This window comes from Papio anubis, chromosome X, assembly GCF_008728515.1.
Source record: "Papio anubis isolate 15944 chromosome X, Panubis1.0, whole genome shotgun sequence".
NCBI classification, from domain to species: domain Eukaryota; kingdom Metazoa; phylum Chordata; class Mammalia; order Primates; family Cercopithecidae; genus Papio; species Papio anubis.
Window position 1 is genome coordinate 135,164,731 of NC_044996.1, and position 24,238 is coordinate 135,188,968.

Below are 24,238 nucleotides of genomic sequence, written 5' to 3' on the forward strand. Positions count from 1 at the left end.
GTCAGCATCAAATCCACAGTCCATCCGTGATTGCCCTTGAAACTGATGAATTCACTTCAATTCCAACCTAATCAATTCTGAACTAGTGCCTTGAAGTCGTTTAAATAGTAACTTCCTTTGCACAAAATCTTAAGACCGTGGAGAGTGGAGGTCAAGAGAACACCAGTAAGGTGGCCTCTGACTTCTTGAGCTTTTGACATTCAGCCACCAGAGGCTGCTCTGAGACCATTATCCTCTTTTCACTCCGGGTCCAAATCCCAACGGTGAAACCTGTAAGGACTGATTTTGTTTCCATTGCTTTGAATTTTCCTTCCTCAATGCAGTTCCCTGGTGGTCTGCTGTTTGGAGAAGATGATTAATTATAGTTAAAGAGGAACCGCTGAAAGAAGAAAAAAACTACAGATTACAGTTTTGCCCTCCTCTCTATTTTTAAACTCTTAATCTTGTTCTGTTTCTTTTAAATAAAAGAGAATTGGTCAGGGTGGAAAGAGAAAGTGCTTTCTTACTGGCACTGGCTAATTTTTCTTCATTTTTCCCCTCTGTGTTGCTGGATTTTCAAAGAACATTTCTGAAGGGTTTTAAATCTTTATTCCACAATACTTACTTCCACATGGTTTCTATTCTTCCACATTTTGCCAGCATTTTATGGTTGCTTTCATGCTGTTCCCTCTGCTTTATGTTTTTAAATCTTTGCCTTTCTCCTTTAAGTCTTTCTCTTTATCTAACAAAGCAAATCCAAAATTAAATGGAATATCTATATTTAGGTAAGAAGGATTAAAAATGGTTTTGTTGCCTCTAATATATTTTGTAGTCTGGGGCAACTAAGCACTGATTTAAATTGTTAACTGAAGAATGAAACCAGTTTCTTCATGTGACATTGCTTTCAATCTTCACGAGTGAAGACATGACTGTGACAGACAATGACCAGCCTGTCAAAAACAAGTGTTTTTATGTTATTGTTACATACACCACCCTAATTATTATACTTCCATATTTATGAAAATAAGTTACTATGTAAAGAACTTAAGTTCTAAAGCCTTGGCAAATACTAAATTAATAGTTTTGCAGCAGACAAAGTAATCAATGTGTAAATAACCTGGAGAATTTCAGCATCACAATTCTTTCATTCTAGACTTATTCTTTTTTTTTCTTAGTAAAATTCCATGTCTGATTGGAAAAGGTGTAATTTAAATGTATGCCTTCCTATAGAAGGCATATAGAAAACATGCTTCATTTTCTACAGGTTACAGAAAAATAAATTTGAGTTGCAATGAAAATGAATACTTATTGTATTAATTTCTATTTGTAGTTAAAAAAAGATGAAAATGTAAAGATTTCCTTTTGCTCTGAAAAGAAATTCTTGAGGTACCATGAAACATTCCTAAGTGTTTGGTATCATATTCATAGAGCAGCACTATCATTAGAAGCATTTGAAATGTTTGGTATTTCACCTCAAGTGTAATCATAACGGTAAAGATTCTTAATATTGGTGACTAAAGTAGGATATATGTTGGTTTGTATTTTCAAGTAGAATACTGGCAGCTACAGTATGTAAATTGGAGCATATTTCACCAAATGCATTGACAAAGATGGAATGCCAATGAAATTGCTAGATCTCTTCTCTGGGGCAGGTTATGCTTTTCAACTTGCCCCTACTAAGGAGAGTACCAGAAGCCATTTGCCCATGAGTAATGCCTTATTAAACCGTCATGATTTAATGTGGCATATTTTTCTCTCAATTTGCATACCTGACAGTCGACTTCCTGAATATCACATTCAAGCTGAGCCACAGAAGAAAAATAGACCCACTGAAGTAGCATTAGGTCAGCTTCGCAGGATGCATTAGCAACCTATCTGAACACAGACGAGGGACTCAGGTGCAGAAAATCATAACGTGGCCCCAGGCCCTGGGAGGTGGCCCCATTGCCTTGCAAATGCATCGCATGACTCATTATTAAACACACCAAGAACAGACGAATTCCAGGCGAGTGAAGCATCCACTGATTCAATTGCAGTTACGTGGGTTGTACGATTTTCGTCTTACTTGCTTTTCCTTAAAGAACACCCACGCCACCTCTTACGCTCTTGAACACCTCACGTCAAATGCATGAAGCAACTGTATTAAGATAAAAATTGTTAGCATTAAAGACAGGCACTTAAATTAGTATAACCCTCTGGCCAGATATAGTGCACTAAATTGCATAGGCTTTAAAATACCAGCACTCAATTAAAAAAAAAAAATGTATCCATAGCAACCTCTTTGTTAAGGGAATAGTTACTGGGAAGGATACACATCCTTCCTGAGAATCAGAGATAAAACCATATTAGTTAACTGGATGATATTACTTGGATTTAAATTTAACTAGAGGCATTATTCGGGAGAAGGGGCTTTTAAAAAACTTTACAACTTATGTGCTTATTTCCAGTAAAATGTGTTTTCATATTTTCTTATTACCAAAAGATTCTTACATATGGGACTTTTATTAAAATACCATGGAATAACTTCGGGTTTCAGATGTTTAGAAATAAATATCAACCATCCTGTTCTTCCTGCCCACAGCGTGCCTATCATTTTTTTTCTTACAGTTTTCATTTAGCATACACGGTAGGTATTATTCTGCAATTTTTGCTCTATATGCATCTTTGATGGTCCTTTCATGGATATTTTTTACCAGAAAGGGCACAGGGTCTTGTAATAACCCACAATCCTTCTATTGTGAGGTCATCTGACTTAAGTCATCCTGTTTCCAAGAGACTCTCTCTCTGTCTAATGGAGTGGTCTTTCGTGCAGTTATGTCATGTGATGTGGGCTGTGGGGGAGGGGGAAATGGGGGATGACTAACAGTGAGGTGAAGAGCCTGCAAATAACAATGTCTCACATTTCTCAGGCAACCAGTACTGGGGAGGAAATCTTTTCATCTACCTTCTTCTGTTCAGTCCCTGGGGGGCTGCAAACTAAACTAACGAAAGATAGATTAACAGGAGAAAAGGCACACAATTTTGATCAATATTTACATGCACAAGGCTGTGTTTGGAGGCTCAAACCTGTAATTCCAGCACTTTGGGAGGCCAAGGTGGGAGGATCGCCTGAGCCCAGGAGTTTGAGACCAGCCTGAGCAACATAGGGAGACCCTGCCTCTACAAAAAAATAAAAATAAAAATTAGCCAGGCATGGTGGTGTGCACCTGCAGTCTCAGCTTCTTGGGAGGTTGAGGTAGGAGGATTGCTTGGGCCTGGGAGGTTGATTGAGGCTGCAGTGAGCCATAATCACATCACTGCACTCTAACCTGGGCAACAGAGACCCTGTCTCAAAAAAAGAAAAAAAAAGTACATATACAAGAGTCCACACAAAAGGAGCAAAACGCAAAGAAGCAGCTAGACTCAGGGGCTTTTAACATACCCTTTTAACAAAGGAAAGAGGGTTTGGGCTTCAAGGGATAATAAATTATGGGAAAATGACTAGGAAATATATAGGGGAACTAATGAACAATAAGGACTGAGGTCTATTTATACAAACTCTTCTTGGTATCGACTCCCCATCATCAATGATAAAAATCACTCATCTCTCTCTGGTACAGGGAGCACCTTCTTCAAAGGGAAATGTATGTTCTGCTTTTAGGCAGATAGAGGGAGGGCAGAGAACTCTTCCAACAGCTGTTGATTTTCATTTGACTTTAGCTCAAAATAATTATTATGGCAAAGAGGCATATTTGGGGCTGGCATATTCTGATCCCCTTCAGGAGGTAAACACATCAAGCTTGGAGCTTAAATTAGTCAATGTCAGTCAGGGCCAGCTTCTTGGGCATACAACCTGTGCAGTTACATGAGGTCCCACACTTGGTTTAATGGTAGACTGAATGGGCATGGCTGCATTCCAATAAAACTTTATCTATGGGTACTGAAATTTTAATTTCACATACTTTTCATATGTCATGAAATATAATTCTTTTGATTCTTTCAGCCATTTGAAAATGTTAAAAACAATTCCCAACTTGTGGACCATACAAAAACAGGTGGTGGGCAGGCTTGGGCTGGAGTGCCTGAGTTTGCCAACCCCTGATATAGAGAAGCATTTCCAAAACCAACAGCATCAGCCCTACCTGGGAACTTGTCAGAAATGCAAATTTCTAGGCCCCACCCCAGACTGCTGAATCAGAAACTCTGGGGTGGGGCCCTGTAACCTGTGTTTTAACAAGCCCTCTAGGGGATTCTGATGCCCAGTCCAATTTGAGAACCACTGATCTAGACCTGTGGTTCTCAACCTTGGCTACTCATCAAAATTCCCTAAGGTAGCTTTTAAAAACTCTCTGCTCCAAGGCCCAGCCCAGATCAATTAAATCACAGTTTCTTGGGGTGGGACTCAGGTGCCAGTATCTTTTAAATCTCCTCCAGGTGATTTCAATGGGCAGCCAAAGCAACTAATGGTTCCATTGTACGGATAATAGAACTGTAGCTCAGAGAGTTTAAGTGACTTGCCCAAGATACACAAGAAGAAGAAACAGGCACAGCATAGCTCATTTACATTTGTTTTTTTAGACACATGAGGGTTAAAATAGTACATTTGGTAATGGAAGGTATTTGCTAGAAGCTTTAGGGGTCAGGTTATCTTTTATTTAGCACCAATTAATTTAACACATCTGAAAACATGCCCTAAATAAAATGAAAACTAGCTTTGGAAACTCATTAGGCCAGACAATGCAAGCGTAATTGAAAGAAATAAGGTGCAGAGGCTCAGTAAGGTCCCATCTGAAAGCACTTTGGGGCTGAAGGGTGAGCTCCATGATTCAAAGGAAAGACAAATCTGGAGAGCTAATGTCAGACATTGTTGCCTGCCCTGGAGGTACTTAGAAGTGTGTCTGAACAATTGCTTCCTGTTCCATATCTGCGACGTAGGTAAATATGTTACAGTCCTAAATGACATTAATGACAGAAAAAAAAAAATTTCCATGCTTGTGATGGATTTTATGACTCTTAAGGATTCCTGTGCCTCAGGCATTTTTAAAGCGAACTTTCAAATGATAAATATTTTGTTCTGATTTTCTCAGCAAAGACTTCATCATATCAAGGAAGGAAGAAGATGGGCTACATACCCAAAATAGAGCTGGAGAAAGCAATGCACATTGGAAACTGAGTCATGCAATGATTACAAGTGGAGCCATATAAACATACAACTGACTCTTTGACACTTTTGTTTTATGAATTACCTGATCATAATACAAGCTACTATTTTTGAGTATTTACTCTGTGCTGTGTTCTCCTCATAGTTCTATGGTTAAGAGCATGTTTTCAGGAACTGGTCAGCCTGAGTGCACAAACTAGTATCTATGTCCTCCTAGCTTTGTGACCTTGGCAAGTTACTTTGCCTCTCTGTGCCTCAGTTTTCTCCTCTGGAAAATGGTGATAATATTAGTACCTTTTCTCATAGGGTGAAGGAAGATTAAACATGCTCACAACAGTGTCTGGTGTCTAATAAGCATTCAATAAATGTTAAATAACATTATTTTTAAACAACCTCAATTCTCACAATAACTTTGAGGGATATCAAGCAGATGGGCCATGTTATCACAACCATTAAGTGAGAGGTTTAATATTTGGACTAAGGCTGTTTCCAGCATCAGTGCTGCCAGCCACAGTGCTATACTGCATTGATTAGGAATAATAAATCAAGTATTTATGTTCAGTTTTTTCCACGTATAGTATAAACTTTTGGGCATAATCCAAATATCCCTGGACCTTCTTGTTATCTGGATGATTTTACAAAGCCTCCAGACTGCCCGTCCCACAGGACACTGAAGCAAGGTGGTGGTCCCTCCTATCAACTGCTTCTTCTGCAGTTGTCCCCATCTCAGTAAACAATGACTTAATTCTCCCAGCTGTCCCAGGAAAGAACCTGGAAACCTCGTTTCCGCTCTTTATCTGACACATACAGTCCCTCAGCAAGCCACACTCATTGTACCATCAAAATCTATCCAGGAACTCCCCAAGTCACCCCACCTCCAGTGCCACCCCTGACCCAATCCACCATCATCTCTTAACATCTCCTGCCTTGCAGGCTGCTCTCTGTCTAGCAGTCAGACTGAGCTCTATAATGTCAATTGGATATTGTCACTCCTGAGCTCTGAAACTTTCCCATCTCCAGGGAAAACCCAAGATCCTTCCAGTGATCTACTAGACCCTACAGGATCTGCAAACACTGCCTCACCAACACCCACCCACAACCACTGCCCCCCATCACACACACACACTCAGACACATTCCTGAGCCTTCAGCTCCTACTACTGTAGTGCTTACACCCTCTGCTCCAACCTCCACTGGCTTCCTGCGTTGATTGAGTTCACCCTGGCCTCACAGCTTCTGCAATCACTGTTTCCTCTGCCTGGATAACTCTGCCCCATCCATCACTGTAGTTGAAAGTCTTGCTTCCTCACTTCCTTAGGATTCTGCTAAATTATCACCCTATAAAAAAATATAAACTCCTCACCCCATTGACACTCCTTTCCCCACATACAATAGCTCCTATCACCATCAGACCTATTTTCTACTTATTTATTGATGTGTTTGTCTATGTCCCTTCACTAGAAGGTATGCTCATGACAGCAGCACTTAACCTATTTGCACCTGTCTGTATCATCAGCACCTAGAACAATGTCTGGCACATAGTAGACACCCAATAAATACTTACTGACATGATCAGGCATGTTCAGGGTGTTATAGCTGTAGTCCATGAATACTTACTGAATACCTATGACCGTTCTGGCATAAGAAAGATATACCATCTTTATTAGCATATGATTAAGGCATGAGAGTCTCTCCGATTCTTTTTCTTATACGAAGCACTTGTCTCCATGCTTGAGATCTTTGGATTCCCTGGGAGTGATGAAAATCAATTCATAGAGATGTACAGTTGTCTATCTATATGTTGCTAATGAAATCGATGGCTAGAATATTGATGCACCAATTAGCTCTGAATAAAGAAAAGTGCTCCAAGGCTGCATTCCTAACTGTGGCAATGAATCACACAAATGTGTTCCACTAGGAACATCATTGAGCAATTCTGAATGGAAAAGGAAAACCTCATTCACAGTCCTAGAGAAAGAGCCCTAAAATCCAAATCCTCCTCTGCATAGCACAACACCAACATCTTTTTCTATGAGGGTTATTCCCTTAACAGGCAAATGCATTGTTTTTTCCTGCCTATGGTTGATTGGAGAACCATTTAAGGTAAATAAAAATCATTACAGTGCTGGCCAGGCTCAGTAGCTCATGCCTGTAATCCCAGCACTTTGGGAGGCCAAGACTGGTAGATCACTTGAGGCCAGCAGTTTGAGACCAGCCTGGCCAATATGGCGAGACGCTGTTTCTACTTAAAAAAAAAAAAAAAAAAAAAGCCAGGTATGGTGGCACTCACCTGTAATCCCAGCCACTTGAGTGGCTGAGGCTGGAGAATAGCTTGAACTCAGGAAGCAGAGGTTGCAGTGAGCCGAGATCATGCCACTGCACTCCAGTCTGGACGACAGAGCAAGACTGTCTCAAAAAAAAAAAAAAAAAAAAAAAAAATCACTAAAGTGCTTCAGTTTGCTTCCAAATGTAATGGCAAATTCCTGACTCATCTTGAAGGTGCAACATGAGAGACTTTTGGAGGTAGATTGTGGCTGGGGATTTTAGAACCATCTAAGTGATAAATCCCATCACCCCCATATGAGGCACAGGAGGTGAAGGAGTGTTTGTGATGAGTCATGGGCATACTGCGTTTTGAGCCTCATTCCAAAGACCTGCATCTGAACTAGGGTGGCAGCACCACATGCTGGAAAGAGTACAGGTTCTTCAGTTTGAGAGATGAATTCCAATGTCCCATATACCAACTGTACACTTCCTGCATGTCCGAAGAGGGCCTGATGTATAACTGGTCCATGATAGATACGGGATTTTTTCAATTGCCTGCCTTTTAATTCAGCACAAATACCTCCTGGTGGGTTATATTATATTGTATTATATTGTATTGTGCATCTCTGTAATGTAGGTGCTCGTATTTTTATCTCATTAAACCTCTCAGTGTGTGGTGTATCAGCTGATTTTAATTCCCTTAATTGGGCTAAATTAATTTGCACAGCTGAAGAAAAGTCCACCTATCTGCGAATTGGTTGGTTTCTAAAGATGGCCATAACAAAATTATCTTTTTTTTCCCACACAGATATAGTTTAGGACAAATACCACTAGGGCATTGTGGTACAACTTAAATAATGCTATGAATAAGAATAGTTATTTTGTTCATTTTATGATACTATTTAAATCACTCACATTAAAATAACATTAAATAGCATTGCTATTTATAAGATAATGTAGACAGGCAATATAAGCCCTTCCTTTGGTAAATTAATAATTCAAAGGAGAAATAAAATGAAGCCTCATTTGAATGCAGTTTCTCAGACATTTAGATTTCTTTAATAAATATGGGAAAAGCTGAGGGACTGATACCCATGTTTGCATTTTTTTCTTGCCATGACTAACTATGTTTATTTTGCATCAGGGGAATAATATAAGAAAGGCTATCTCAGTACGTGCTGATTTTCATAAGTGGTTCTCAACAGAAAAAAAAAAAAAAAAACTCATGACAAGTTACCTAGTTATAAGGAAATAAGGGTAAATATTTCCTTGGCCATTAAAAATGTTAAAAAACCACCATGATCTGTGTGTAACAAAGGAAAGAGACACATAAACCATGATTCCTAAGTAGTTTTTATTTTTACTACCATCTTAGATCCAGGTATGTGTGAAGTGGGAGAGGATTTTCACCAATCAGAAATAACACAACCATCCTGGCAATCTTTCTGTTCATTTAAGTACCAATCTAAAAGATAAAGCATTGACTTTTTATAAGCAAGGAGCGCAAATCCTGTTCAAAGCTTCTTTTGATTAAAATTTGTATTCCCCTCCTTATGTCCACATGCTTATCAATGATCCAGTCTGATTTGCTTGTTTCTAACATACAAAAAAAAGAGATGATTCATAAAAGTTAATATTTTTAATCTCTAAGACTAATTTAAATATCAGCTTTGTGCATTAAAATATTAAAGGTTTCAGGGACTAATCTTTCTCACATATAAGAAAAGTGAGATAAAAGAATAAGGATAAGAAGTAAAATGGTTAAATATGAAGGACAGTAAACAGCTATTCCTAGTCATACAAAGACCCACAAAAAATGGATTTAAATCGAGAATGATGCCAATTAGGAATAAGAACAAAAGGTGATTTTTCATTACTCTAATGAATTATTAAGGTGTCTTGGATATAGAATATTCATTCCTGGAGATCTAAAAGAATGTCCAAGACAATTTGGATCAGAACCATCTATACGTATTTCTGGTTACATGTGGCAAAACAATCATAAACCTTGAACAAATTAAAGCTGAAATGGTGGAAACAGGAAATGCTAATGAGGTCATATGTGTATGATGTGATCACATTACACTTGGGGTTCAGAATGGGCCATTAGGCATGTAATTTATCTGAAGCTCTATCATGACTCTTTGGTCATCTATGGGCCAGATGATAATAAAACACTGCTAGTTCATAGGAAGTGACTTTAAGGACAAGAAATTGATTTTATAACCAGAGAGTATATTTTTGTTTATTTTAAACTAATTTTAATTTTATCAAAGTAATACATGTTCCACATACAAATGTATGAAAGACTCTTAATGAAAAACAGTAATCCCTGTCCCATCCCACTCCACCCTAGGGACAATCACTTTCAACTGGCAAATATCTCTTCTGGTATGTATCTCCATATTTCCCATAATATGTCTTTACTGCTCTTTCCTGGTTTATGAATTTTGGACATTATTCTTAACATTCTACATATGATCAAAAAGGAATTAGCCCTCCTCGTCCCAATCCCACATTCTTCCAATATAATGGTGTCAGAAATTATGTTCACCTAGTAACACAGATGCCAAAACATTGGCTCAAACAAATTAGCAATTTATTTTTCCATAGAACATGAAGCTTAGGGCTCATTTGGAGGCTCCAAGATGTCATCAGAAATCCAAGATCCTTCTATCTTTTCTGTTATCCAGCTTTACTAGGTGTTCTGTCCTTGTTACAGAAAGGCCCTAGTCCCTCAGACATTGCAACCATTCCTGGTGGAGAAATCCAGGAAGGGCAAAGAGCAAACAGTGTGTATTCCCTTTAAATAACTTTCCCAAAAGCCCTACATAGTATATAGCAGCTTCTATTAAAATTTTATAGGCCTACCAGACGTGGTGGTATGAGCTTGTAGTCCCAGCTGCTTGAGAGGCTAAGGCAGGAGGATGGCTTGAGCCCAGGAGTTTGAGGCTGTAGTGCAATATGAGTGTGCCTGTGACTAGCCACTGCATTCCGGCCTGGGCAACACAGCGAGACCTAGTCTCTAAAAATAATAGTAATAATAGTTTCATATGATCACTTATACCTGCAAAGGAGGCTGGGAAATGTTCTTCAGCTGGGCACATTTTTGCCCCAAGTAAATTGAGGTTCTGTTGAAAAGCAGCAAAGGGAAGATGGATACTGGATTGGCTACCAGTAGTCTCTGCCATAATATCTATATCAGAAATCACTGCCAAGTTAAGGACTGTTCTATAACAATGCTTCATTTTTTTGTGCATTCTTTTGTTTTGCCTGGAGTTAATAATAGTCTCACATATTGCTTATATTTATGTGTACCTGTTTGCCCTCAAATGTTAATAGTATCATTTTTCTCTCAGAGTCCTAACTCCAGGAGTCCTCCATCCTCCTGCTACAATTTAGACGGGACCTTTCTAAGATGCTGCTCATAACTGCATGATAATTATGTAGTTATCATCCTGGACTTTCCTTACTTCTTTTTATGTTCGTGCCTCTATTTTCTGGGTCCCATTGACTTATCTTTCTTAGTTTAACACTCTCATTTTGCTAAAGCACATCTTTGAGTGGTTTCCAAAGAAAGAGTACATGGGATGCAAAAATGTTGAGCCTTGGTATGAAAATAATTGCATTATATTCTGACATTTGATTGATAGTATGATTTGGTAAAGAACTGTCGGCTAGAAAACATTTAATCTCAAAATTAAGTAAAATAGAGCTCTTAACTTCCAGTGTTGCAGTTGATAAGTACATAATAAATCGGTTAGCAAAATTTCACTATTGATAAAGAAGATGACCTTCTACTAATGGAGACTTTAAAATTATTACTATTATTAGTCACAACAACTCAGTAAACATTTATTGACTGACCATATACTCTGTGCTTGTTGTTGCAATGGATATACAAATGTTTGGGCACAGGCCTTGTGATGGTTTATGTGTTAACTTGGCTAGGTTGTGGTACCCAGTTATTCAACCAAATGTTAATCAAGGTGTTGCCATGAAGGTATATTGGTTAATATCTACAATCCGTTGACGTCAATAAAGGAGATTATCCTTGATAATGTAGGTGGGCCACACCCCATTTGTTAAAGCCTTTACAGCAAAATTGAGGTTTCCCTGAAGAAGGAGAAATTCTGCTTCATGTCTACAAGAGTCTGCACCTGCCAACCTGCCCTATGGATGTCAGACTTGCCAGACCCCACAGTTACATAAGCCTGTTTTATGTTTCTCTGGAGAGCCCTGACTGATACAGGCAATCACTTAAAAAACAATTCAAATAATTTTCCTCTTCAAATTTAATACAAAATTATAATTAAAAAATAGATGACAGAAATTGAAGAATTATTCTTGGGAAGTACAATATTATTATTATTTTTTTTTTATTTTTATTTCTTTGAGACAGAGTCTCGCTCTGTTGCCCAGGCTGGAGTGCAGTAGTGTGATCTCGGCTCACTGCAAGCTCCACCTCCCGGGTTCATGCCATTCTTCTGCCTTAGCCTCCGGAGTAGCTGGGACTACAGGCGCCCACCACCACGCCCGGCTAATTTTTTGTATTTTTAGTAGAGACTGGGTTTCACCGTGTTAGCCAGGATGGTCTTGATCTCCTGACCTCGTGATCCGCCCACCTCGGCCTCCCAAACTGCTGGGATTACAGGCATGAGCCACCGCGCCCGGCTGATATTATTGTATTGAAATGAAGTAGAAAGTTCAATTGGGAGTGGAGATTTTGACCACAGGAGGAGGATATAAGAAGCCCTTGGTAAATTCATGCATAAACCATTTTTGGAGGCTGAAGCAGGAGGATCACTTGAGCCCAGGAGTTCAAGACCAGCCTGGGCAACATAGCAAGACCCCCATCTCTCCAAATAGTAAAAAAATTAGCCAGGCATGGTGACACACACCTGTGGTGCCAGCTACTCAGGAGGCTGAGGTGGGAGAATCACTTGAGTCCAGATGGTTGAGGCTGCAGTGAGCCGAGATTATGCCACTGCACTCCAGCCTAGGCAGCAGAGTGAGACCCTGTTTCAAAAAATTTTTTAAAAAGTAATAAAGTTAAATGAAATAAAATAAAAATATTAAAAATTCATGCATAAACCATTTACCAGATTACTCAAGGGCAGATAATGAAGAATCCGCTATATTTAATCTTAACACAAACTAGATATTGTTAACATGTTTCACCTTTGAAAGCATAGAATTATTAAATAGTAAGGTTTAATTAAAATTTAAAATGACATGATTTGCTTTGATTCCTTAATTTTCTAGTGAGGAAACAACAAGCTTAGGGTACATTTCTGACATCATAGATTTTTTCACTTCTTTCCAGTGTTGCTCATCCAACACATTTACACAACAAGCAATAGCAATTGCACTGGGCACACTTACCAATATATGAATTTATTCAGTCTGTGCAATTGTCCCCTAAGAAATCTTGGGCTTAGAATATCAATTGGCTTATCTGAGGTCTATTAGCCAGTTAGTGACCAAGTCAGCACAGAAAACTGACTCCAAGTCTTATTTGGCCCATCCTTGTGGTATACCACATTGTTTCCCTTAACCAACTGAAAGAAACTAATTTAAGGAGTACCTGTACACAGGGAGGACCTGCTTCTCTTTTTGTGACTTTCTATAAGAATTATAGATGAGGTTTTTTTTTCTAAGTGGGGACTCATGTTGTTAACTTAAATTGCCTTTACTAATCACCTCAAACACAGCATTCCATAAATTTCCCTCTGTCCCCATAATAAAACAACTGGATTTCTGAAACCTCTGAGGGAGAATAAATATGCTGTTTTCATAGCTCCCAAAGTCTGTGCACTTGTACTGGGCACTCTCCAGGTGACTGCATAGACAACTTCAGCTTGATTTTCATTGACTTTTGATATGCCCTGACACATATTAAAATAATCTATGTGAAATTGCTGATATTTAGCCATTTTTTACTTACACAAACATTCACTCCATGTTCTTTGATCTACGAGATCACTGAGAGAGGTGGCACAAGTACTGTTAGGTATCGTCCAAGGGCACCACACCAAAGCCTGTCCATGTCTGAGTAGTGCCGCCTGTCCAGGACTATCCACCCAGAACCTATGTTAGGTTTGCTACAAGGTCTGTTAATAACCAAACCCGCACATAACTAACAAGATTATCAATTAAGCTGCTTTTTTTGAAGAAGAGTTTTCAAAACTTCGAACATCCCTTCAGCTAATATTAGCAAACATTGTTAATCACAAATTTGGGAACAGAACATCTGTTCGTTTGGTAGAGCAAGCTCCTTTACTCACTTCACTTTTCTTTCTTTTCTTTTCTTTCTTCTTTCTTTCTTTCTTTTTCTTTCTTTCTTTTTTTTTTTTCTCCTTTTTTCAGGGTCTTACTTGTCACCCAGGCTGGAGTGCAGTGGCACAACCTAGGCTCACTGCAGCCTCGACCTCCTGGGTTCAAGTGATCCTCCTGTCTTAGCACCCCAAGTACCTGAGACTACATGCACACACCACCATGCCCAGCCGTGAGCTCAGGAGTGTGAGACTAGTTGTAGAGACATGGTTTCACCATGTTGCCCAGGCTGGTCTCAAACTCCTGAGCTCACGCAATCATCTGCCCTCCTCGGTCTTCAAAAGTTCTAGGATTACAGGTGTGAGCCACCACACTGGGCCTCACTGTTTCTAATAGGTGGATCAAATCCTCACTCAATGAACATCCTCCAAAGGACCATTTATTTCATTCAGAATTTTAAAAATTTCCATTTGCTTATTTGTAAATGAAAAAGCAGACTTTGTGTATCCCCACCATTCATTTTTTTAGAGGTTTTCTGAATCAAGGAGGCAGCATACTTTATGGCACTGTGTTAGTTCAGGCTGCTATAACAAAATACTGTACCTTAGACTGGGCCATTTATAAACAACAGACAATTATTGCTCATAGTTCTGGAGGCAGGTAAGTCCAAGATCAAGGTACCAGCAGATTTGGTGTCTGGTGAGGGCTCTCTGCTTCATCAGTGGCGCCTTGTTGCTGTGTCCTCACATGGCAGAAGGGGCAAATAGGCTCTCTGAAACCTCTTTTATAAGGGTATTTTGCTTTAAGGGCATAGAAGATGGAAGGGATTAATTTTTCTTGGGGCATTTGGGGAAACCACGAATGAGCGGTGACATTTGAGATTGTCGGATAGTTGGTGAGTGAGTCAAAGGAGAATAAAAATGGAAGTAACATTAAAAGGGCACAGTCCTTGAGAGAGGAAATCCCAGCTCATATTTACCTTTGAGGTGATGAAAGCAGAAGGCAGACGCAGTTGTAGCTTCTACTGAAGGTGGTAAACAGATGTGCCATGGGATTAAACTCCAGCGGTATTTAATGGCAGGAGCCCTGGGTAGCTTCCTATGTCCTATGGCTGGGGCATACCTAGGGCAGGGATAGACGCAATATTTCTCAAAGTGAATCAGAGTCCTTTGTCAGTGGGATAAAATGCTGATTCTCAGGCTCCTCAGCAAACCTACTGAATCAGATTCTTTTGGTGCAGGGGCCTGGAGATTTGCATTTTTAACAACCTCCCCAGAAGTTTCCTTGCACCCTCAAGTTTGAGAACCACCCTTTCAAAGTGTGATTTCATCACCCAGGAGACATTTGGTAATGTCTGGAGACATTATTGGTCATCGCGATTGTGGGGGTGCTACTGGCATCTAGTGTGCAGTATCCAGGGCCACTGCTACACATCTTACAGTGCACAGGACAGCCCTCATGACAGAATTATCCTGCCCAAAATGTCAGTAGTGCTGAGATTGAGAAATCCTGAACTCCATCATATGAAGGGCTCTCAAGGAAAAGTACAAGAAGTGGACTGAAGTCAGTTTGTGTCACTAGGTGGCTCCTTAGGCTACTCAGGCAGGGAGCGAGGGTTATGGGCTTCCAGGCCCAGTTATTGGGCCACTAAATTTTCGTAGAACTGGGCAGAGCTCACATGTGTTGAACCCATGCAGATGACACTCCTGAAGCCACCAATTCATTATTTGCTAAGGTTTTTTTCCCCTGATACCAAAACATTTAAAATCTTTATTGAATTATCATCACAAAATTGCGGTCATTTCTTGGGGGAAAAATATGGAACTGGTTCTACACAAAGTACTCTTTGCTCAACTTGCACTTTCTTGAAATCCAAAAGGTATATTTACATTAAAATCATGTTGGCTAAGAGTTGAAAAAAGTTATTGCTTATATGGAGTTAAGAAAGCAAACTTTGGAAATTTTTTTTGAGTCTGAGTTTGTTTCTAAGAAGCCAACTACTTCTCCAGCTCTCCTGCAATCCTGCCAAGGTGATGTCCAGCTTGTCCCTGTTCATAAGTTCAACAGATCAACCCTGTAGGGAAGCCAAACCATAGAGAAAGGTGTATGCATTTACTAAGTTTTTTTTTTTTTTCCTGAACAAAATGTCAGTGTGTATTGTTCTATGACAACAGTGATATTTGAAATTATGCCTCGGGCCGTCAGTAGGTAAAGATTTTTGTTCATTTGCTGCATTTCAAAAAATTTGTGTGCACGTTCCCATTAAGATTTATTTTTCTTAGATTGAATATACAGTTAATCTATATAGAGATGAGGTAGGTAACAACCTCCCTTCTGGATTGTTCGTTTTAGTTAAGGTGTTACTCATAACAATTTGGTTTCCTTTCCAGTCTTTTGCAAAAATAGGGCTTCAGTGCAAGATATCCTTTTAAAAATACCCTTGGGTCCTGAGTGTTGAACTTTTCTGGCTGAAATAATTTTGCACCTTCCAAATGTTTTAATGCTGTTAGGGAGCTCTTAAAATGCAAGGATTTAAGGCCCTTAGCTAGTTAAGCTTTTAGCAGAAGTAGAGCTGTTAGATAAGAATAGAACTCATCCTTTACTTTTGGAGCTTTGGACTCTGTTTCCAGCTGCTTCCAGTCATTTGAATCCTGAAAGCTCCCCTAATCCTCGCGGAGGCAGCCTTTCTGGCTCCCAGGACCCACCCCCTTACTTCTGATTGGCGAAGCTCCTCCGCGGCCCAAGCCAGCCACCTACGACGTCTCTGAGAACTGATTTGAAATAAGAGCCAGGCGGTCCTCGATTCCCTGCGACCGACTTTTCATAGGCTGGGGGAGAAAAGGTTGAGAAACTTGACATTGTCTCGGGCAGAGTGCGTGTAGCAACAGATCAAAGAAAAAGAGGACGAAAACGTGCTCTTTGCTGCCCGTAGATTTCGCCGGGTTGCTTTTGTCTTGCGGGATCCTGTCGGGTTCGGTGTTTCCGCTCTGAAGACTGCGGCGCGGGCTCCGATGCAGCTCGCTCCCTGCCGGATGGGTCATGGGATTCTAAACATGAGGCAGGTAAGCTCAGGCGGCTGCGCTGGTGGCGGAGGGGGCGGGCGCCGCCCGGGACCCCTGCGACCTGTTACTCCGGAGAGCTGGCTTGGTTAGCAGGCGCCTGGCCATAGTCGATGCGTTTGGCGGAAAGACGGGGCTGCATTTTTCTAAGACAACCAAAGAAGCACATTACCTGAGCTACCCCGGTCTGGCCCTCGCCACCCGCCCCCACTTTTGCCTCTAATTGTGGTTGATGTCAGGCAGTCGTTGTAAAGGGCTTACAAGCAGTTTGTAGAATATATGTAAATCAATTCCAGTTTGCGGCCGCTGGAATGTATCGTGCAGGATGTGTCTCGAGCTTTTAGTGTCTCTACCCTATGCTTTGGGCTAGAATAAAGACAGCTGAATGTCCTGGAAAAGAATTTCACGGGGCCGCTTATCTCATTTTGGTTTCGCATTCTGAGCACTTACTGTGTTTCTGGCGGAGAAGGCGGAACCAGCTTGAAATGAGCACAGGCAGTCCTTCCAGAAAAATGCAAATTTGTTTTTCTGTTGTAGCAGTTTGGAAACTGTATTGCTTCTGGACGTGAGAAGACAGCCCTGAAAACAGTGAGCGGAGAAAGGGCTGGGGGATTACTTAAATGAGTCTTTGAAAAGAATTCTAAACCAACAGCTTCTTCCGTGGCTCTGGGGCATGATGATAAAATTCCTTATCAGTCCAGGAAGAGGTTTATAGCTTTGCTGTTAAGCAAGAAAAGGAAAGAAAAAGTTGATGTAGGAAGCCAAGGAGAGGGTGTGATTTACAACTCAATCAAAGTTATGGAAAAATCTTATGTCAATATTTAAATATCAAGAGCAATACTCATATAAGGAGAAAACAAGGCCGGAAAAATATGCCAATAGGCTGGAAGGGCAGGGATTTCAAGAGGAATGCTATTGCTTTTTACCAGCCCTGAATAAATCTGAGTGGGAAAGTTAGCATCTGTATCGCAACCGGAAAAGCTCTTCACTTTTTCTTCTAAGTGGGTTGGGCGCTCGCAACCCTGCACACTTTGGGGGAAGTGAGCTTTCCATTTAGGAACGCAGGCGAGGGATTTAGAACTTTCTGTCCCTTTCACACAGCCTTGGGAGATGAAGCAGAGCCCCCTTCGAATGGTCGAATGGTCAGCGCAAACCCTCCGCCTTCTGGCCCCCTCGCTTGTTCGCTCAGCAAGCATGCTTGGCAAGTTTCAGGGAGTGCAGAAAAACACTTGCGGAGGAGCAAGTGCCCTCTGCTTGCAATGAATTGCCCTTGCCTTGCTGGGGACTGTGGGGCGGACGCTCGTTTTCTTTAAGTTCTGCAAACTCACAGTCCAACCTCATACTTTTAATGTCTACTAAAGTGGGAGGAGGAAAAGGAAGGAGAAGGTTAATTGGAAAGGATTGAAAAGGAAAAAGAGGAACGTAAAACATTTTTGACAAAGGTCCTTAGCTGCAACAAAGAAGTTATTTGATCCTGTGCAGAGCCACCTGTCCTCTCCTTAGTGGTATCTGAGCTCAATTTCCAGAATCCCTGTTCCCACACAATTCCTCAGGAACCATGGCAGTCTCCGTTCCTTTTGCCCAAGGCTTGCTTCCCCCAGCTTGGGATGGTTTTTCCCATGCCTAGTTTGTTGTGGTATTTACATGAAGTTGGAAAACAGCCCAGTATTGAAGTTTTAGGGGCACAAGTAGCGAACTCCCTAGTTGTTTAATGAATGGACAACTTTTCATCTCACAGCTATGTATGTCTACTAATTTTTTTGGCCTGTTCAGAACTTAAAAAGAGGGTAGGATGGAACAGGGGAGGAGATGAAGGAGAGAGACAGGATCATTGTTCATCCAAAGAACGAGGACAGTTTCCAGAATCTAGCAAGTTGTTTCACTGCAGTCAGAACAAGAATGTAGGGAGGAATGAGATGGCGGTGTTATTGGCATGGGTTAATCCCTACTTTGAGTTTCTCTTGGGGAAACCTGACTGTAGAATCCAGGCAGGGTGAATCGCACCCATCAGCCAATTTGTCATCTCAGCCCGGCAGCTCCAGCTGGATTTACAGGGTTAACTATCAAACAGACCTGTGTGTCATCAGCTCAGCAATGAAATTCAATCTCTTTGCTGATGAGTGATCTGTCCCTAGGGCTGCACAAATGCCATACACTGGTGTGGCAGCCCAGAAGAGACCCTTGCCTGCCACTGATAGCCAGAAATTCTGGGTAGCCAAAAATTGCCAGCAGAATTAGAAAGCTGTTTGCCTAGCTGTAAGATTCAGAGGGGTTTGGGCTTCTGCCAGGTTGGCAGAAAAGGAACACTCCTGAAGCCACCACTTCAGGTGTAGAAGGATAGTATTCTTTGAGGGTTCCTAAGACCACGGCTGAGTTAGGCCAAAGAAAAGTGTAAATCTGACTCACCTTGATCAGGAAGTAATTTTAAAATATATGCCAACCTGTCTCTGCACTCTGATCATAAATGGGAAACTTTTATGTACCTTCCTTGAGAAGGAATTTACTCTGTTCCCAGGCAAAAGGAAAAGCATGGCCACCTGTTCTAGAAGCCTGGCCAAAAACAACAGGTTTGCCTGTGGCATTCCCACAACTGCAAATCCACCCCACATGGCAATCCACTCATTGTCCCTACACACAAGAAGAACAAATAGTTCATTCTTGGGCGGGGTGTGTGTGTGTGGGGGGGGGAATCAGATTCTCTAGGCAAAATTGCCTACTAGACATATTTTGTGTTTCTAACATCCTGGTAACTTTAGAAAAAACTCTAAGGGAAGAAGGTGCATGATGTATTTCTGATCTACTAAAACAAAATGAGTCACATAGCTGCTAAATTCTTGCAAGGCTAGGATGCTGCTGTTTCAGGGAAGCTGTGATCTGTTTGATTAGCTCGTTCTGCATTCTTTAGATTGGAATTAAAATGCCCAAGGACATCTGGCTTAATAACGAAGGTCTTCGTATTAATCTTTCCTCTGAGGATTAGAAAGTCCTTTACAAATACGATCTATTTATTCTCTGCCACATCCCCTTGAGAGAACGAGGTGGCAATTTGATCCTCATTGAACAAATGGTGAGACGAAGGCAGAGAAAGGTTAAGTATAAAGAGACACAGCAAGTTAGGGGCAAGTCTGGGGATGAATACTCACCCACCCAGAAAGACTACCTGTGCAGGTTTAGGATCTCAAATGGCATTCTAGGGATTAAAACAGAATCTCTCTTACAGCGTTCTTTTTCTTATCATTCTGTAACTGGCAAGTATATTGTGTCCCAAGTACGTTGTATGGTTTCCTTCATTTGAAAGTACAGACTCTAACAGTTCAAAAGGCAGTTCTGTTCTCATTTCTCCCAACATTGAGATCAGGCAGCTTTTATGAAATCTAATAGAAAGATACAGTAACAGGAATTTTAAATATGCATCTGAGAAATGTTCCCTTTCAACAGATGTTTTAAGTTTTTGCACATGGTTTAGAGAGCTCAATGTCTTCAACATATGTTAAAATTTTAATTTCTTCCCTACTATCTTTCTTTCAGCAAATGTTATAATCATAAGACTTGCTGTCAGTTTAAAGATCCTTGTTGGTCATTTTGAAATAATTTTTTTTGAGTCATGTTTGTAGTTCGCTTGGCTGTAGACCACATAGGCTACAAGCAAATCTGTTAATTGGTAGTTGCATGTTATCCACAGACATTCCAGCAAGTTTTAAGGCAAAGTGCACATGTGGATGTCTCCTGGCTTTGATCGTTTGTGTGGTAAATAGACATCCAAGGTAGCTATGGCAACCTGGGCTGTGCGTTGGTGAAAGGAGGGGATTTGGTTACTGGACAAAGAGTAATTTGTTTGATTAGAAAAAGGTAGGGGCAAATCAGGACATTTTTAACCGCGTGATTTGAGGATCCCAGTTAAATCAAATCATTCGGATTTTTCTCGGTAGGCAAAAAGAAGTAATGGCTAACCACACCAGAGTATCTTGCAGACGTAATTTAAATTCTTTTTAAACAAGTGGTTGCTACTTTCCAAAAGCAATTTATACAATGAAAAGGAAGTACAATATTTCATATAAATGTCATCAATATCCCTATTGTAGTAAGTATGAACGTTTTTATTTTCAGAACTTGATGGGACTTTGAAAGACCAGGATCTGATTAGAGGTGTACATTTCAGTTATCTACCTGCAGGGGTCAGGCTTGAAGTTCTCGTGGTCGGAAGATCAGGCAGCGGACGTCACTGCAGGGAGCCCGAGGCAGAGTTAGAGAGAATTGCTCTGCTTATTTGGAACAATTAGTTAGCGATTCTTTAATCTTGTGACCAAAGCTACTATGAAAATGAGTTCATTCAAGGAAGAGAATATCAAATACGCTGTGATTAAAGAAAGGGCGATAAAGCCAGGTCAAACAGCAATCTAATCTCCGTTTACATATAAGGCAGTTTATCGGGAAGATTCTGGCTCATTATCAACTCCTTTGATTTCACACAAAAGTGAGCTCAGGGGTTTTGTTCTAGAAACTTGTTTGCCCAGTTTTATGAGCTGGCATGTTATAAAAATTTCTTTAAACTAAAAAGGACACAATATTAGGGAGCCATCTGGATCTGAAATATTTTTCCCCCTCTGGAGGAAAATATTCTATTGACACAAGATCAGGATGGTTAATGGCCTCCAGGAGGTCAGGTGATAGTAGAAGCCCAGAAAATTGAGGCACAGAAGAAAAAGCCAAGAGGGGACTTTCCTGAAAAAAACAAACCAGACCAAAGAAAGTAACTTACCTGCTTTGTGCTATGAAAGAGAGGTTCTGAGGGCCGGGCGCAGTGGCTCACGCCTGTAATCCCAGCACTTTGGGAGGCCGAGGCGGGCGGATCACAAGGTCAGGAGATCGAGACCATGGTGAAACCCCGTCTCTACTAAAAATACAAAAAATTAGCCGGGCGCGGTAGTGGGCGCCTGTAGTCCCAGCTACTCAGGAGGCTAGGCAGGAGAATGGCGTGAACCCGGGAGGCGAAGCTCTCAGTGAGCCGAGATCGTGCCACTGTACTCCACCTGGGGGACACAGCGAGACTCCGTCTCAAAAAAAAAAAAAGAAAAAGAAAAAGAAAGAGAGGTTCTGAGTAAACATGGAAGAGGTGCTGATCATTTGTAGTACAAGTGGATGTTGAAGGTCTTATATTCAGTCCAGTGTTTATGATGAATATAATATAAAGGCTGTCCTTCCTTTCTTATATCATTCAATGACATTTACTGAGCACTCACAGAATTAATATATTCTGCCACATTATACGTGATTATTAATGTGCCGGGACACTTTCTAGGTTCCAAACATGATTTTGGTAAGGTCCCTGCCCTCAAAGAACTTTTGATCTGATGTACAATTTATTGTACCAGTAGCACAGTGCAGGTTTTTCCATGGTCAAAATGGCTTCTCATTAATATCTATATTCGTGTGGGTAGGGATCCACTTGAAAAATTGATGGTATCCAAAACCTTGCTGAACTTAGGAGACTTGAGAAGTGATTTGTAATTGTGAAATTTAGTTGATTTTTAGCCCACATGTCCATTTGTAGAAATTTATGACTTCTTACATAAAGCAGATTTCTCATAATTATTAAATAGTAATTGATTTTTCTCAATAGAGAAAAGTAACTCATACGTAGTCCCCAATCTAGGAATACTTTATGTTTTAGGAGTTTGTTGTTTGAAACCCAGAACATTTTCCAGCAAAAAGTAATCAATCTGATTAATGTGAGATCAAGTTCTGAGTTTTGAGGACATGCCCCTGTGTTATACAGGATGGAAACAGAAGGAGAAAGAATTGTCATACTTTCGGTAATAGGCCAGTCATGGCAATATTTGAAATATGAAGTTTGTACTAGTTTTCACCTTTCTTTCTCCATCCTTCTGATGCCTTCTGGTCTCACTGGGGCATCTCCCCCAGGCCTGTTCTAATATATAGTGAATTCATAATTGTTCATCTTCCCACCCTTCCCTTCCCCACCTCCAAACCACTCTCCTGTTTCCTCTAGTCAACGGTCTCTACCACATGGCAGGAGAGAAGTAATATGGGTGAGCCAAAGCTCATGACTCTTAGCCCTTTAACCCTTAGGATGAATCTTTAATTGGGGATATTTTAAGCAGTAGAGCCTGGAGCTACAAAACACATGATTTTCTTTTCAGGGACAATATTTGGGGGCAGGACCATGCCTTTGGCAGATAGAACTTTCTGGTGTGTCTGCCTGTGGGTCAGACCTCTTCATTTCATCCTGCCTGAACTTCTGGACCCACTAGGGTCTTTGTGAGTAACAGCCAGGGAGCCACAGGCCCCCAATTGAGAGGGAATTACGGCGTTTGTGGGTATGGGTTGTTTGTAAGTGTGCTCTTTGTATGCTGAGCACTGTCTACTTGTATTAGAATAACTTTGGACTCAGGAAGGGGAACATCACACACCGGGGCCTATCATGGGGAGGGGGGAGGGGGGAGGGATTGCATTGGGAGTTATACCTGATGTAAATGACGAGTTGATGGGTGCAGCACACCAACATGGCACAAGTATACATATGTAACAAACCTGCACGTTATGCACATGTACCCTACAACTTAAAGTATAATAATAATAAATTAATTTTAAAAATAAATAAATAAATAATAAGTGGAAAGGAAATAGCTGTAGCATCCTCTTATCCACACGAGTATTTGAGTTGGTGTATGTATTTCTACTCGTTTGTCTGCTTATCTTGGGACTGAGTTACTCCAGAGCAAGAGTTACATCTTAATTACCTTTGAATCCCCAGACCCAAGCCCAGTGTCTGGCACACAATAAGAATTATTAAGTGTTCTACAGGCGCATGCTGGATGAATTTTAGTAAAACAGAGAATGGAAAATGCTCCTTAAAATCAGAAGGGATATGAAGAAGAAAGGGCATTAGAAAGGTCTGGGAAACAGCAAGGACTAAATAGATCAGTAGTAGAGAAAATTAACATAGGTTATGATTACTGAACCATATGTATATGGTTTTATATATATATAGTCCATTTATATACGCATAAATAGTCTCTCTCTCTCTCTCTCTCTCTCTCTATATATATATATATATATATATATATTCCGTTCAATTGTGTGCTGGGCAAGAACACAACCCAAAACATGGTAAGCACCTTGGAGTTGATCGTACTGCAGAAATGATTACGAAATGGGTCATGCCCTCCAATAGCTCAAAGCCTAATCGCCAAGATAGAATCTGCTGCTTGCTCTCATTGAACCCAGCCTGATAGTTTAGGCCTTAGGTCCATGTGCAGTTGTTTAATTTTGCAGGTGAGTGGCATGCCCAAGGTTACTCCACAACTGAGATAGCGTGTCTGAGAGAAGACTGAAGCCTTACCCATGTAGATGGTGACCACGTTTTTCATAGTGAAGTTCAAGATTTGTGCTGGACAAAGCATTTTCATTGCCGGTAGGTGTAAAGACCCAGAGTTATAGTTAAAATGACAAAATAGAAATTTCAGGGACATTTAATAGTTTATGGAAACAACAAGACT

General features: G+C 40.6%; 1 protein-coding gene across 4 annotated transcripts in view; it reads left to right on the forward strand.

The window, feature by feature from the left end:
• Positions 1-24,238, forward strand: part of MID1 (midline 1) — a 256,980-nt gene that overhangs the window by 43,380 nt on the left and 189,362 nt on the right. For 2 of the 4 annotated variants that reach the window (XM_031660541.1, XM_017954017.3), the window contains exon 1: positions 14,374-16,721. The exons of 1 other annotated variant lie outside the window; for it this stretch is intronic. The gene's annotated coding sequence lies outside the window, so the exon portion shown is untranslated. Of the gene's footprint in view, positions 1-14,373; positions 16,722-24,238 lie in introns of those variants that run through there. One more of the 4 variants, XM_017954011.3, reaches the window with a different exon arrangement.